The sequence below is a fragment of the Myodes glareolus genome, chromosome 1 (assembly GCF_982192425.1).
Source record: "Myodes glareolus chromosome 1, mMyoGla1.1, whole genome shotgun sequence".
Lineage (NCBI taxonomy): Eukaryota > Metazoa > Chordata > Mammalia > Rodentia > Cricetidae > Myodes > Myodes glareolus.
Window position 1 is genome coordinate 8,935,094 of NC_142026.1, and position 16,466 is coordinate 8,951,559.

Genomic DNA, 16,466 nt, shown 5'->3' on the forward strand with positions numbered 1-16,466 from the left:
ATGGAATCAGAACATTCCAACACCAGATTAGCTGATGGATAAGCCTGTGGGGTGTTTTCTTAATTGATGATTGATGTGGGAGGGTCCAGTTCACTGTAGGCGGTGCAACCCTGAGCAGGTGGTCCTAGATTATATAAAAATTCAGGCAAAACAAGCCATGGAGAGAAAGCCAGTAAGCGTGTTCCTCTATGGTTTCTCCTTTCATTCCTGTCTCCATTTCTGCTCTCAGTTCCTGCCCTCAATGCCCTCAGTGATGGAGTGTCATCTAAGGGTTGTAAGCAGAGCTAAGTCCTTTCCTCCCCAAGCTGATTTTGTTCATGTTTTTTTTTCATTACTTCTTTTATGTTTTTGAGATTATAATATAATTTCATCATTCCTCTTTTCCTTTCCTTCATCCATACTCTCTCATATACTTCTCTGTCCTATTTCAAACTCATTGTATCTTTTATATATATAAGTATATATATATATGTATATATATGTGTGTGTGTGTATGATAATATAATAATATATTCTAATTCATATATATTCCTAAATACATAAATATAATTTGTTCAGCTTCCATTATATATGCTTTTAGGCCTAAGAATTTGATATTGAACAGCAAAGTGGTGTGTACCTTCCTGAAGTGGCTCCCATAATATGACAGCCTGAAACATGGTCATGGTGATTTATCACAGCAATAGAAATCCCAACTAAGACACCTTCCAAAGCTATGATGTTAGAAAAACATGAGCATATTTTCTGAACACTGGATATCTTAATAATTTACATACATATCAAAGTGACTCTTTAAAAATGTAGAATTTAAGATAGTATGCAGTAGAATGTGGTTTACAGATATGTGATAACAGATATTCACATACTAGACAGAAGGTTGATCATGTGTCTCAAATCCTTCTGGATGTGAACATTCAATCCTGTTGTAGGTTGACTGACTGGCTTTAAGCTTAAAGCCGTTTGTTTCTCATAGTGATAGTACCTGGGAATCCATCATCACTTGGAGACAGCACTCATCTTCTTTGTCGTATATGGCAGACAAACAAGTACTGTTGCCACTTCTTATGAGTCCACTCTACCCAGGACCTCTTCTAGGTCAAATGACCTCCAGAGGCTCCATCTTCATATAGTTTTATTTGGAGAGTGTTTATCAGCATATAATTGGAAGGGGAGACCTAATTTATTCCAAAACATATTTCTTTCTTTCTTTTTCTTTTTTTTTTTTTTTGTTTTTTTGTTTTTTGAGACAGAGTTTCGTTGTGTAACAACCCTAGCTGTCCTGGAATTAGCTCTTATAGACCAGGCTAGCCTCAAACTCACAGAGATTCACCTGCCTCTGCCTCCTAAATGCTGGGATTAAGGACATGTGCCTCCACTGCCTGACTCCAGAACATAATTCTTATAAGAATCATAAGTAGGGATTGCTATTAACTGTATTTTTCAGATGTAGACTCTGAGGCAAAAGAAATGATAGGTGATGTGTCCAAGTTCACAGAGAAAGTAGTGCAAATAGCATGTTTCTTTCAAAACTGTAACAAATACGCTTAACTTTACCTTTCTAGTTTCTTTTATGTGGGTCTGAGTTCATATTACCCATGTGCTCCTGACTGATTTCTTGATACACTAGCATCACTAAATCTTTATTATTGTGTAATTCAAAGGGATGTTTAGAGCAGGCTACATAGATAACATTTTACTTCTATGGGATAATTGTAAATTTTGACTGGTATTTTGGCTTTCATCAGCAGTTGTATCTTATAGAAACATTTAAATATAGATTACATTTATTTATTTAATAAATATTATTTATGAAATTGTTGCAAGGCTGCTCTTAGCTTTCCCAAGGTGGAATTCAGCTGTGTTCATCATAACCAGAGCCCAAAACAAGTTTGGGTTTTTTTCTATTGTTCTATATTTCTTTGTCATGAGTGCTAAATGCTCAAAATATAGATCTACATTAACAGTGGTGGTGCATGCTTTTAACCCAAGTACTTGGGAGGCAGAAGCAGGCAGATCTCAGTGATTAAGAGGCCAGCCTGGCCTGCAAAGCAAGTTCCAGGACAGGTAGTATTGATATACAGAGAAACCCTGTCTCAAAAAAAAAAATCAATCAAACAAAACAAATAAAAAAAGAAGAAAACTTTGAGAGATAGTGCAAATTTATTAACATTGATGTCTTTATTCATTGTAGAACATTAATGAAATTGTCATTTCTTACCTCTGATACACATAGAGCTGAATGATCCTTATGTATTTATACGTTTTAAATATCTATAGATAATTGGAAAGTCCACTCTGAAGCTCTGGGCTTAAAGAATGTATGCCATGTGGTAATTTGGGGTAACTGTATTCTCATTCATGCTTGCTAAACATTGACCTGTCTCTGAAACTGTAAGGACTCATGTTTGACTATCGTCATTGCCATCACTATGGCTGAAGCTTATCTGAGATGAGAAGGCCAAGGACACGGCCAAGCAGTACACTTACAAATGTAATTTCTCATGTGATAGTCATAATAATATTGTTGGGTTAACTTACTCACACTTTACTGACAACTTTTTCCTCGAGATCAAAACTTCTTTTATCAAAAGCAATCAAAATCTAGTCAATATGTGTGCATGTGTGCATGTACATGTGAGTACACACTTTCTCTAAACTCCCACATGTAATAAACAAGAATCAGATAAATCAAACATCATATAAGAATCCCATCCTATCAACACGTTATCTTTACCATAATTAGTGAATATTTTACTGTGTAAAGCGTAAATTTCTGCCTCACGATTTGGTCTTATAAATGCTTACTAAATCACTCACAATCTGATCTAGAAAGATGCAATTGACCTACATATATTCCCTTAGTTAGGGTTTCTGTTGCTGTCATAAAACACCATGACCAAAATCAAGTTGGGGAAGAAAGGGTGTATTTCCGTATATAGCTTACAGCCTATCATCCAGAAATATCAGGTCAGGAATTCAAGGCAGGAACTGATACAGAAATCATGGAAGAATGATACTTACAGGCTGTATCCTCATGGCTTGCTCAGCCTGCTTTCTTAAAACACCTAGGACCTCCTGCTTAGAGTTGGCACAGCCCACAGTTAGCCTGGCTCTCCCACACCAATCATTCTTCAGGGAAATGTACCACAGGCTAATCTGATAGGGACATTTTCTCAGTAGTGGCTCCTTCTTCCCAAATGACTCTAGCTTGTGTCAAGTTGACGTCAAACTAGCTAGAATATATATCATCTAGAGAGTGTGAGCCAGCCAGTAGAAAATGGTAGGAACATATACTAGCAGATTCTGTGGAATCACTTTTGAAGCAAAAAATGGGCTAAAGGTATTCTTTTAGCTTATGTTTTTCAGCAACTGGGCACTCTGGCATTGGAGAATGTGTTCAACTTATTGTCAATAATCAAAAGCTTTAAATTCTAATTCTTACGAGTTTTCTAAATTGACCATGTAACACACAGACTTCTAAGCATCAAAATACTCATCTAATATAAGGTGACAGTGATATGCTCTTTGTATAGCTAACAGAATTGCAGAGACAGTCAAAAAGTGTTTATGTAAAAGTTTGAAAACTTCATGACAGCTGAGGAGTGTGCTATACTACCAGTGATCTGCATTCCACTTGCATAAAGAAGGTAATTTGTTGTTAATATTTTTCCATTCTTTCTGGAGAAAGGGAGGTCTAAGGTAAGTAACAAGGCACATATATATGTTAATATATACTATATACTGTGCTTCTGTATGCCTGTTATACCCATTTTAGCCATTTAAATGAATTGTTGCTGAAAAGACAATATCTTCTTGTTTTTCTTTTTTCTTGATTTTGTTGGGACCATTAAATTTGTCTTTGTTAAATGAGAAAGAAGGTTACATACAGTGTCAGTTATTAAAGTGTCCTAGGGATTCAGATAATAATGCCAATAAATAGGTATGTGTTTCTTTCTGACAGAAATGCCTGCTGTTAAAATGCCAGGAATCCCATTTTATAAAGTAGGATCATTACAAAAGGCTTGGCTGGACTCCCAGAACAAGAGGTTCCCCAGTGAGAAACCACCTGTTAGCTAAGTAATCCTACTGTTTGGTGTCAGAGAAAAAGATAAATCATCCCCAGAAAGCTATGCAGAAAGCCTGGAGGTAAATTACTTACCAAACAATTCAAAGTCTGCAGAGTTATATCTCAGTTGTGTGATAGGATACATGCAGCTACAGCCTCTGTTGACTGGAACTCTAAGAAGCAGAAACAGTAATATTGGTACAAAGGAAATAGCCAGTCAGAGTCTTAGACTAATGCCAGCCAGAATGAATAACATGCAAAATAATTTAAAGACTGGGTCCCAGGCCTAGTTAGCGAACAGAATTCCCATTGAGAAGTGGTTTGGAATGGCTGAGAAGATGGGTCACTGTGATTGAATTATAAAGCAAGTGGTGTTGAGAGATGTAGGTATTTTGATATCACAGATTTCCCAGTACCTACCATGTTTGCTTTAAATAATAAAGTAGTAGTAGTAATATTAACTCAGATAGTGATATCACAGTGTTTCCAGATCTGAATCATGTAAGGTGTAGAGCTGAGCATCCATAGAAGTATATGGCACAGTAAGACTCCTTTTCACTTACTGGGAAACAGTGGAAGATATGGCCCAGTGCGGGAGCTGTGTGTAGTCAATCTATTGAAGCCACATTTGTAGTTTCCTCTCATGTCAAACAAATGTATCTCTGAAGGCTACTGCAAAATTTACATAATATACACAAAATGCTCAGAATAATCAAAGGAAATGTTATCTGAGAAATAACTGTTGAACATAGTTGAGTGACTAACTAGTCTAAATTAAACTATTTCTGTCTGTGGTATTTACTTTATCTCTGTCATAAATTTTTGTATTTTTTCTTGCACACTGGGAACTTCCAGGATTAGTCTACATAGCACACTGGTTAAGTGCATGAGTTGTATAGTGAAGTGTGCCTGTTATTTAATTGTGTGTGGCTCTACTGAATATTACTGGATTCTGGGGAAGCTACAAAGCTGCCTGTTTTCTGATCTGTAAGGTGAGGGTGATCACAGCATGGAGTAAGAGAATGATATGTGGAAAACCCTATGGCAGTGCTTTCCACGTTCTAAATGCTCAACCACTGACAACTATCACCACCATTATTTTCATTATTTCCACAACGTTCTCTCTTCAGACCTGGGACCATGAGGTATACTTCTAATGTCTACCCGTACCCAAACCTTCAAGGTGAAGACCAACATGTTAAAGATACAAAGAGCATCTCTATGTAAGCACATCATCATGTAGCTTGCCCTTCAGACATGGAAGATCTTGTTGAGAAGCTCTTGCTTGTTCTGTCATTCCCTGGTCATGGATTCGACTCTAGTCTTCTGCTAGACATGCCTAGAGTTTCTCCCATTTTTGATCCTTTCCTGATGCCATATGGGCCATGAGCTGGAATCCGATGGCAGACTTCTCCGATGATCTCTAAAGGCCATACCTTCATGCTTGTTTTCATGATAGTAAACACTGGACTTGTATCTTCCCCCAGTGCTTTACCTTCAAGGCTATGATGAGTGTCTGGTAGATCAACAATCAGTGGTAGTTGAATCTGTCAGTGGGAGGCCCTATGTATTCATAACTCTATGGGCTTCTGATGAGTCTTCCCATGCGTTAGCCTCTGAAACTATCTCCATTATTCAGGGATAGTAACTTCCTCTGAGTGAATAAGACGTCTTTCTATACCGAGTGATTTTCTGTGATTACAGTCTCATTCACAAAATAAATGCTTGTAGATACAAATAAGTAGAACAAAAAAATTCAACTTAGTTCTACTTCAGTGTTCTCAAACTCTGCTTATTTATGAGTTTGATATTTCAGTGTCTATGTGTGCAGTTTCCTCAACAATATCTGGAGTTATTGCTTTCACATAAATTCAGACGTCCATTAAAAATTGACCTTCGTAATGTATAATGATTACTAATAGCTGACTGGCTGTGTTGTGATGAAAATGTGTCAGCAAATGTCTACCAAGGTAAAGACAACGTAGGTGAACTGAAAACAAACTGGTTCTGTTGGGTGTGGACACTGGTTTCATAATGAAATCTGGGCTTAACCTACAAAATCATTTCTGTAAACTTGATGACTCAGGAGCCTCAGATCTCATGGGGAAAGGAATCCATTGCTGGCTAGAGTTTTCTTCTCTTCACTTTTTTTTTATCTCCCTTTCAAATAGTCTATAACCAATATTCATTCACCTATGCTTCTGCTAAGTAGGTTTGTTTGGATGAGTAACTGAACAATAGAAACTTTGAAGAATTATCTTCAGGGAACAAAACCAAACAACAGCAACTCATTGAAGAGTCAGAAAATCTGCTTATAACAAATTTATTATTGTGACCTGAAAGCCATTTAAGTGAGTTAAATTAAATAAAAACATTTAATATTGGCATATTACTCTAATAGTTGTGAGGAGTCAACCTCTTAAAGAGGAAAGACGCATAATTAACAGCTTGCTGGCCTGTTCTTCAGGTTCCCAGAACACTCCTGTTTTCATACATAGTCCCATAAACAACTTAAAGCAAGGAGGTGTCTTTCCTTTCTGTCACCTCAGGATATATCTCCCGTGTCTGTTCCATGTGATCTGAAAATGCTAGCCACCGAGCCTGGTGACTGGATTCAATCCCTGGGATCACACTGGGGACAGAGAGAAGAAACTGGACGTTTTCCAGTGACTTTCATTTGCCTGTCATGGCACACGTACACAGACCTACACAACACATGTAAATCAATGTTAAAAAATGTAAAGAAATTTGAAAGGACAAAATGCAGGAAGAGATGTTTATGCTTAATACTCTAAAGTCATTCTGCAGCTGAGAAGTGACTCTCATTGCCTGTGACATTCTCTTCTAAGCCGCATCGTTTCTTTTGCTATTATTTTTATTGCAAGTGGGGACACATGTGACAGCATGCACACATGTGGAGTTCAGAGGATAACTGCAGAGTCACTTCTCTGGGTCTACCTTCTCATGGGTTTGGGAGGTTGATCTCAGTTTCTAGGTTTGCACAGAAAATGCCTTTATATGGGACATCTGCCTAGTCATGTTAATTCTAATGTGCTTGATTTGACAACAAAGTATGGAAATATCTCTTAACTTTTTATTGTATGCAGAAAACTATCTTTTTTAAGAAGCAAACTTTTATAGTATTTTCTGGTTCCTGTCTACATAAACTCTGACTTCAGTGGCCTCCGGATGCGTGAGAACGTTTTTCTTGTTTTTCTCGTCCCTCCCTGGGGAGAAAGCCATTTTTAACCTATTCCTTTCTTATGTTTCTTTTTTTATTAAAGCAAAATATACTACCTAATTTTTAATTCCAATATATTCCAATGAGATATAGCTACAAGCAGTTTAAATGGGGGGAAAAACAACCTTGATAATATATGCACTAATAAACTAATGGCCATTTTCACCGGGAAGAAACTGGAATCTTGACAAGCTGAAATGCCCAGGATCAGCAGAATCAGGGAATGGCACTTTATGTTCTAAGGACATAATTGCAGTCATCTGTAGCCCTGTCTCTTCCCATTTCCTTACCTTTGTTAGCGTCTGTTTATTGAAAGTGTCAATGTTGCTAAAATACCATTATTTGATGGAATCAAATTAGAGACTGTGGAGTCAACATAATGAATGGAGCTGCCAATGTCAGGGTTGCTTGCTTTTGAACTTGCACTCAGCCCCCAGGTTCTGGATGTTTTATGTGGGTTCTGACAAACAGATGTCTTCCTCATTCTGGGATGTCTCAACATGAAGAGTGTGAAATGACTAATGGGCATTAAGAGCAGAGTATATATTTTACATATTACCAATATATAGTTTGTTATATATTAAAAATACATACACATTTGTTGTGTATTGTAAATACATATTTGTCATATATTAGAAGTATGTGTAGTATATCATATATAATATACAATATATTATACACACACACATATATATACATATATAAATGTATATATGTAAAACCATTAGAAGATCTGTCTAAGTAAAAGCCAGAAATTGAGGGCTCTTTTCTGTGCCACTTCTAGCTGTATGAATTGTTGAAATTATCCAGGGACACTGATTAATTCTTTCAGCACTGTGTTGGTAGGACCAGCCTGCTCAGTGTCCACAAGCTTAAGATACTTTTTCCTTTCTGAGAAAGAAATGCATGGATGCTGTGGTTGAAGATAAAAGATATTGCGCTAGGAGTTCCTAACTGTGTACTCTCAACCCTTGTGTTAGTGTGGCAAGCATCTCTTCATGCAACCATAAATTTATTCAATATTAAAATACTTTAGATTGATTCCAATTATGCTACTTCATATAGAAAATGTGCTTTGTGAATAGGCCTTTTTAAAATTATAATTGGAAGGTGTTTGATTTGGGTAGGGAGATTTGGAAAAGGTCTGAAGGAGGCAATGTTTCCATTTTTCAGAAGGAACAGATTGACAAGCAGCTATCGCTATGGTCTCTAGCTTGTACACAGAGGGTTCATCCTAAAACTAGCTCATTCATTCCAGTCCACATCAGCTCGTTCACGTTCAGTTAGCGGTACAGAATCTGTCGACAGATCCACAATAAGTTGTCAAGCTCGGGCTGCAGCGGTGCTGTGTGTGTAAGCTTGCACTGCTCTTCTGAGAACTGAGTTCAGTTCCCAGCACCCACATCAATGACTCACAGCCACCCTTAACTCCAGGTCCGATCTGAAGCCTCTCCTGTCCTCCAGTGGCACCCAAACATGTGCCACACTCACTCACCGGCATTTACACGAGTAAAAATTTAAACGATGAATCTTTAAACAGTAAACGCCAAGGCTAAGTGAGACACCCCACCATAGGGAATGTGTTCCCAAAAGCCAGCTCATGCGCCAGGTCCTGGTCTCACTGCTGGGGGCCCCACAAACTTGGTCCTGCCTTAACTCGATATGCCATCCTTTGGCGACTCCCATGGAAGGCTTTACCCTTTCTTAGTAGGTAGGGAAAGCAGGAGGATGGAATGGGAGGAGAGGAGGGAGGGGAAACTGTAATTGGTATATAAAATAAATTTAAAAAAATAATAACAAAAATGCCACAGTATTAGCAATATTATTAAATATTGGTTTGTATAAAGGTTACAAAGCATGGGTTTACAATTATGGACTACTTAGGGCATTTTAAAATAGTGATGGTATGAATGAAAATTGCTTATATTCTTCTGACATCTGAAATTAAATGAAAATTGCTTATATTTTAAAATCTGAAATTATCTTGTAACTTTGTTTTTTTTTTTCCTTTTTTAAAGTGTAGTTAGAATTCAAGTTTGGAGAGGGGCAATGACTTAGTAATGATTCTACTTTCTTGAACTGACTTTTCCCCAATTATCTTTTATGTATGTGTGGTCATGTGACACTGGAAATTACCTCCAGGGTCCCCAGTATTCTAGGCAAAGGTTCTACCACAGAATTATGCTGATAGCTCAAGTTTATTTTGTTTATTTTGAGAAAAATTATACAATTCTAGAATTATTTCTGTCAGAACCAGAAATTGGAAGAAAAAAACAAACCAGTCAAAGTACATTTAAAAGAGAATTAAAAATTCAAATGAACTACTTGTCATTGGGATGAATAATCCATCGTTTTCATATTAAAAGTGAAAATGATTTCAGCTCCTGTAATCCCCACCTCAATAAGAAAAAACTCACTAAGTATGGCATTGAATGTAAGCAAGCTTTCTCTTCAGAGAGAGTCCATTGCCTGACTTCAGGGAATGAACATACATTGAAAAGTAAATCTGGGATTTGAAATCCTTTCCGTGTACAATTATCTCATTTACTACAAGGAGCTGTCATGCTTTTTCCACTCCAGGATGCAAGCACTTGGCATTTGTTTTTCTGTTTCCCCATGTTTGTTCCCAGTACCATAATTTATGCTGTCCACATCAGTATAAATGATAGTTTACCTGGCAAATGCCTCGGGGTCCAAGGCACATGTCAGTTCTTCAGAGTGGCGTGTGGTGAGATACCCAGAGGTGAGATTTATAGAATGTGGGTATCTTGGTGGTCTACTTTTGATTTCCAAGAACAGGATGATGCTTGGTGATGGGTGATAGCCAAGCCAAGCTTCTTACGAGATTGTGATAGCTTGAGTCAGTGGAGACTGTTTCCAAAGAAACAAATGCTGGCACTTAGCCTTGCCAAACTCCCCAAAGATAACATTGTGTGTATGACTCCAAATATCATCAAATTGAATGTGCTTTAACCAGCAAAAGACCCTATAATGAATCTGAAAAAAAATTCTATATTTTAAAAAATAGAAAATTATAGGTTTTGCCTCCATCTCTTAAATAACATTGGTTTCTATTGCGTTAATTGTCTATTTTACCACCCGAGGAAATGGAATCTCTGGTACTGGCTTCTTGGAGAGTAAGGATCCTTCATCAATAACTAGCTACACCCTATGCATTCCTGTGCTAACCCACACAGAACAGGTTTTCTACATTGGCCATCTCTCCTAGCATACTAAGAAGTAGATCCCAGACAAGTTACTTTATGGTACTATGACTCAGTTGCCTTCTGTGAAATGGGCCTTTTCTATAGGATTCTGGTTTAAACACTAGATCTATGGTTCTTATGTAAACTGTGGTTTCCTTTCTTCTCAATGAGTACACCTATTATCTATCAATTAGCCAACCTAATTCTGCTCCACCTAGAAAGAGCCCCTCACTCCCACAATGCATCCTTGGAGTTATCTCTGCCCTCACTGTCCTCTCTCCTCTTTATTTCCACTCCCTCAATGTTAGATTTTCTGATCTCCATATTAAAGCAATTGTAATAATAATTTGTATACCAACTAGCTTTATATCAACTTGACAAAAACTAGAGTCATCAGAGAGGAGGGAGCCTTGATTGATAAATTGTCTCCCTACGATTAGGCTGTAGGAAAGCCTGTAGGGCATTTTTTAAAATAGTGATTCATTGGGGAGGGCCCATCCTGTTGTGGGCAGGGCCCTCACTGGGATGGTGGTCCTGGGTTCTATAAGAAAGCAGCCAAGCAAACCAGGAGAAGCCAGCCAGGAAGCAGCAACCCTCCATGGCCTCTGCATCTGCTCCTGCTTTGAGGTTTCTGCCCTCACTGCTTTTCGTGATGAACCATTATATGAAGCTGTGAGTGAAATAAACCATTTCCCCTCAAGTTTCTCGTGGTTATGGTGTTTCATCACAGCAATAGTAGCCCTAACTAAGACAACTTCTTTACTGGGATATCAGTTTCTACTCCTGGCAAATGGGTTTATATACTGTTCCTATAAGAAACTTTAAATTCCATCATTAATTCTGTTACTCTCCTGATAAATCATCAACTCTCATCTGCCTTTTTAAAACATAAAGTCCAGTTTCCAGTCTTAGTTAGGACCACTTAAAGATATGTTTTTATCACCCACTTTGCTCTCTTTCATACCCCCCTAATAGCTGGTCAGCGTACACTAACCTACTATTGTAAGCACATGCCCTTTCTCCCACTAGCCCTTCATATGCTACTGGAAGTCTCCTGGGTGATTTTTCTTTCCTTCATGAAAGTGGTCAAATTCCTGCCATGATATTTACATGTATGTCTAATCAGTGTTAATTGTATTAAAGAATGGGATGTGTGTGTGTGTGTGTGTGTGTGTGTGTGTGTTTATTTTCTTTGCACATTACAGGGTTTTGTGCTTGCCTCGTGAAGAGTGAACTTTTATTTTCGTGGTTGGATACTCCATTCTTGAAGACTATTTTTTTAAAGATTGAGGTCAGCCTTATTAGGCTATTCAATGTTATGATTTTAATAAAACTGAAAAGTCCCTTGGAGCATTTTTTCTTTTTCAATGTAGTTTTTCAAGTGCTTGAAATCTCTGCTTATATTCAGTTGCTCTAGAGTTTGCCCCTTCTGCTCTTTCATCTCATAGGTCTTATGGTTCTTGTGTTTTGACAACTGTTCCAACAGATAATAATATGTTACCTTTGGCAAAGAGTTTTACAGATTGCTTTTAATTAAAATGTGTGGATGTCTTTGATCATCTTACCCTCACTTAGTAGGTGAGGAAACTGGAGACAGAGACATGGGGCAGCCAAGTCCTAGTCCAGTGCCTGAAGCAGCCAGCATGTGGGAGTGGTTCCCTATCGCTCTGTCTTGCCAGGTTTAAGGATACCATCCAAAATGATACTATCAGGACCACACCAAGAGTTCTGGGATGAACTGGGTCACGGAATCTTCACAAAAAGACTCAGAGTTAAAAGAGAGCTTGGAAATCATCTCATTCAATTCCTTACATGTAATTACTTTAAGTAAATTTATGACCTGAGCTCCTTTGGTCTGTGTTTTGATACTTGCTTTAGGATACTTATCATAGTTTGATTGAGATCTCCACGTTTGCCTCATCAGCGGACAGACCTGCTTAGCATCAGACTTTTGTCGTTCTGAAGTTTTCACTCATTTGCATAAGTTCTTAACTTAAGCTGCATTATAATTTATTCTTTCCTGTCAGATAATGATTCTGAGGAAAGACAGCAGATACCAATCCTTTCGTTGTATTCTGTTGACCTCAATGTCTTTAATTCTCCCAAATATTCAAGCTTTAGATTTTTTTTTATCACCACTCTGAGGGAAATATATACATTTTCTTTCTCCTCTCTTGCTTTTCCTCCTACTCCTCTTTCTTTTCCTTCTTTTTCTAGCTGCTGATTAACTAACTAGCTCTACCTCTCTTTCCTCTCTACCCTCTCAGGAAGAGAAGAAACAGTGATATTCTCAATATACTCTTTCCTTTCTTAGTTTTCCACTGCAGCTGCTGCAAGCTCTCTTTGCAGCCAATCAACATCTTTGTTCTGTGTCTTTGTATCTGTGCTTCTGGCTCCCTCTGTCTCTCTCTCTTACATACACACACACACACACACACACACACACACACACTCAACACACAGTCACACAACACACATATATACACAACACATTCACAAGTCAAACAATGTGCATGCGCACACACACACACACACACACACACACACACGCACACACTGATTTTTAGTGCCTTAGTTCCAACCCATTGGGCTAATGTTTCCTTAAGCAAAACATCACTCTTGCTTGCAAACTAGTATTGTAAAATTCATGAGCATTTCTATCACCCACCGAAATTTGAATTTCAGCGGTAACACTTAAAAGCTATGTTACCCTTGGCCAAGTCACTCTAAGTCATTGCACCTCTAATGCTTTGCCTGAAAAAATTAAAATGACTGTTATTTTTTCTACTTGAAAATAGTGACTAGTAAGTGAAATCACAAACATGGTTGGGCCAGGCTGTGATAAAAGAAGGAAGTCTTAGTTTTCTGTTCTATTGTGGGTCGCCATTCTCGTTGGCCACCTGCTAACGTAATGCTGTACCAAACACAGACTTTAGTCACCAATATATTTTTTTAATATAGCAAATCTTCAATGTTCAGATTTAGTGTGTCATGCTGGAATTTAAACACTTGTAATTGAGACACGTGAGTACCTAAACAATGCCCTGGGCAAAGCAAACTCTATGCAGGAGACAATCCCTCGAAACAGCTGTCACGGAGATGAGCAATGCCCCTTGGCACTGCTTTGAAAATAAGGAATGAGCAGCCTCACATATGGCAAGTTCTTGTGTGTGCTTATGCAGTCAGGCGTGTTATTAATGTGTCTTTTTTAACAGTTTCCTCGTGCTATCCTGTAATTACACATACATTTTTTTCCTTGCAGACTTCCCTCCTCCTAAGACGTACAGAAAAGACAATCCACCCCTTTCTTTCCCCTGAAAGAAATTTCTCTATAAAAGAGATAAAACTCTGAACCATAAACCTAGGCAGGGAGAAACCTGTTGCTCTCAGGACTTGTTTCTGCACTTCACCTACACAGTGCACTCGCTGTTCTAGGATGGTTCATCTCTCCAACTCTGTGTGCTATGCCTGACCCTGCCCTTTACCAGGGCTCAGAATGAGATGATAGAAATCTCAGTCTTTTCCCAAACTAAGACAATTGAGTCCTAAGGTGAATACTGTTTGAGCCACTTGGCTTTTCTTCTTGGTCCACTAATGCAGTTCTTTAAAAGAATTAAATTACCAAGAAATACCTGGACAGAAGGTGAGCCTATGTATGTTGTTGGATCAGATAATAGATACGAATATTTTTACTGCTACTTGTTATAAATTCGTGATGAATTTGCCTTGGAAAGGTTATTAGCTCATGAATTTGTACTAGATACTTTTAAAGACAATGTTCTTGCATCCATATTTAATAAATAAACAAGGGGGGTGTTATTCAACAAAGCAACCATTCACCTTTATTTGATGTATGTTAACATCAAAAATGTTGTTCATCTTTTGTGAATGAAGGTTTAATTTACTTTTAAAATGTTGATGTAAGGAGATATTTTAATGATAAAATAAATCTAGCATTTTCTTACTTTAAAACATCCTAACAGAAGTTCATGTAAATGAGATACTTCATTTTTTTTTTCTACCAAGGTTGAAAAAAAGGAAAGAAATACAACAACTTAATGATGCAACAGGGTTTCAAAGTCGGCTGTTCTGCTCTATGCTTCCTTTATGCCAGTGATTTTCTGCTTCACCGCATTTCCTTCTGCATGTGCATGCATGTGTGTGTGCATGCGCACATGCACGCATGCACACACACACGCACATATATATGAGGGCAAGTATGTGTATATGTTGATAGCCATGAACTTAGGCAATTAGGCATTTTGAGGATTAGATTCGTCTTTTAGGATGGCTACAGGTATGACATATTAAAATGATAAGAAGATCTGGAAGCTCTTGAGGCCTATATTGCCTGCCATCTCCATTTCCGTTGTGCCTGTGTGACAACAGAGTTAGATAAAATAGCTGTCCAGATGCCCAGGTACATAAATCCAAGGAAAAACTGAAAACTTACCCAGGTGTCTTCTTTTCAAAAGCCTGTCTGTAACAGCCAAACACTGTACTGGCAAGCACGTCCACACTGGAATGCCATTTTCTGATAAGGGAAGGAGAAATCAAACACCAGGGACAAAAAGTTGTTTATCCCTTTAAACTGTGAAGTGGTGTGGGAAATGCAGAGGCTTGTGTAATGCAGACATGAATAGTTTAATCACTTTAAAAATAATCCTCTCTCTGAATTGCTCTTTGTTTTATAGTCAAGAATAGAAAATGTCAATTTTTATATTTTTAAAGTTGTACAATTTTATAGAATCCTAGCACTGATTTGTGAAGTTGTTTAGAGATTTTTCTGAACTATGACAGGTATTTTCAGTTACTTTATGTTGATCTTTGATATCTTGCTTGCTCTCTTGAGTTCTAGGCACAGAGCACTGCCGTCTGGTGTGCTTCCCAGCAGAACCTTCTGAAGTTACCATAGAGCACTATTCCTACTTTTACAGATCTTATTGCCCATCCACCCCTATGATGTTCCGGTTGTCTTTCTGCACTGCCACATGGCGTTGTTAGAGCATGTGTTGATCATCTCTAAGCCCTTGTGTTTCACAGAGATAATCAGGCTAGCGCCTGACTTCTTGCCCAGAACATGATCATAACCTGGCCTACTGATTTATAAGTTTGGAAGATATAAGTAGAGATGTTAGGGCTGAAGTGTGATTCTGTGACAGTCTGTTTTTACCAATTTTTTATTATTATTATTATTTATTTTTTATTTATTAAAATGTCTACCTCCTTTCCGCCTCCCTTTTCCCTCCCTTCCCCACCTCCCCCTCCCTCTCTAACCTTAAGAGCTGTCAGGGTTTCCTGCCCCGTGGGAAGTCCAAGGTCCTCCCCGCTCCATCCAGGTCTATAAAGGTGAGCATCCAAACAAACCAGGCTCCCACAAAGTCAGTCCATGCAGTAGAATAAAAATCCAGTGCCATTGTCCTTGGCTTCTCAGTCAGCCTTCATTGCCAGCCACGTTCAGAGTGTCCATTTTGATCACATGCTCCATCACTCCCAGTCCAGCTGGCCTTGGTGAGCTCCCATTAGATCAGTCCCACCATCTCAGTGGATGGACACACCCCTCGTGATCCTGACTTCCTTCATGTTTTCCCTCCTTCTGCTCCTCATTTGGACTTTGGGAGCTAAGTCCAGTGCTCCAATGTGGGTCTCTGTCTCTATCTCCATCCATCGCCAGATGAAAGTTCTATGGTGATATGCAAGATATTCATCAGTGTGGTTATGGGACAAAGCCAGTTCAGGCACCCTCTCCTCTGCTGCCCAAGGAACAATCTGGGGACCTCTCCTTGGACCTGGGAACCCCTCTAGAGACAAGTCCCTAGCAAACCCTAAAATGGCTCCCTTAATTAAGATATTTACTTCCCTGCTCCCATATCCACCCTTCCTCCATCCACTTTCCTCCTTCCTCCACCCATGCCATTCCCCCAAGCTTTCCACAATCCTCCCCTTCTCCCCT

General features: G+C 38.5%; 1 protein-coding gene across 2 annotated transcripts in view; it reads left to right on the forward strand.

Annotated features, from left to right (window-relative positions):
• The window catches only part of Map2 (microtubule associated protein 2), a 269,527-nt gene that overhangs the window by 31,943 nt on the left and 221,118 nt on the right, over window positions 1-16,466 (forward strand). The window lies entirely within an intron of this gene.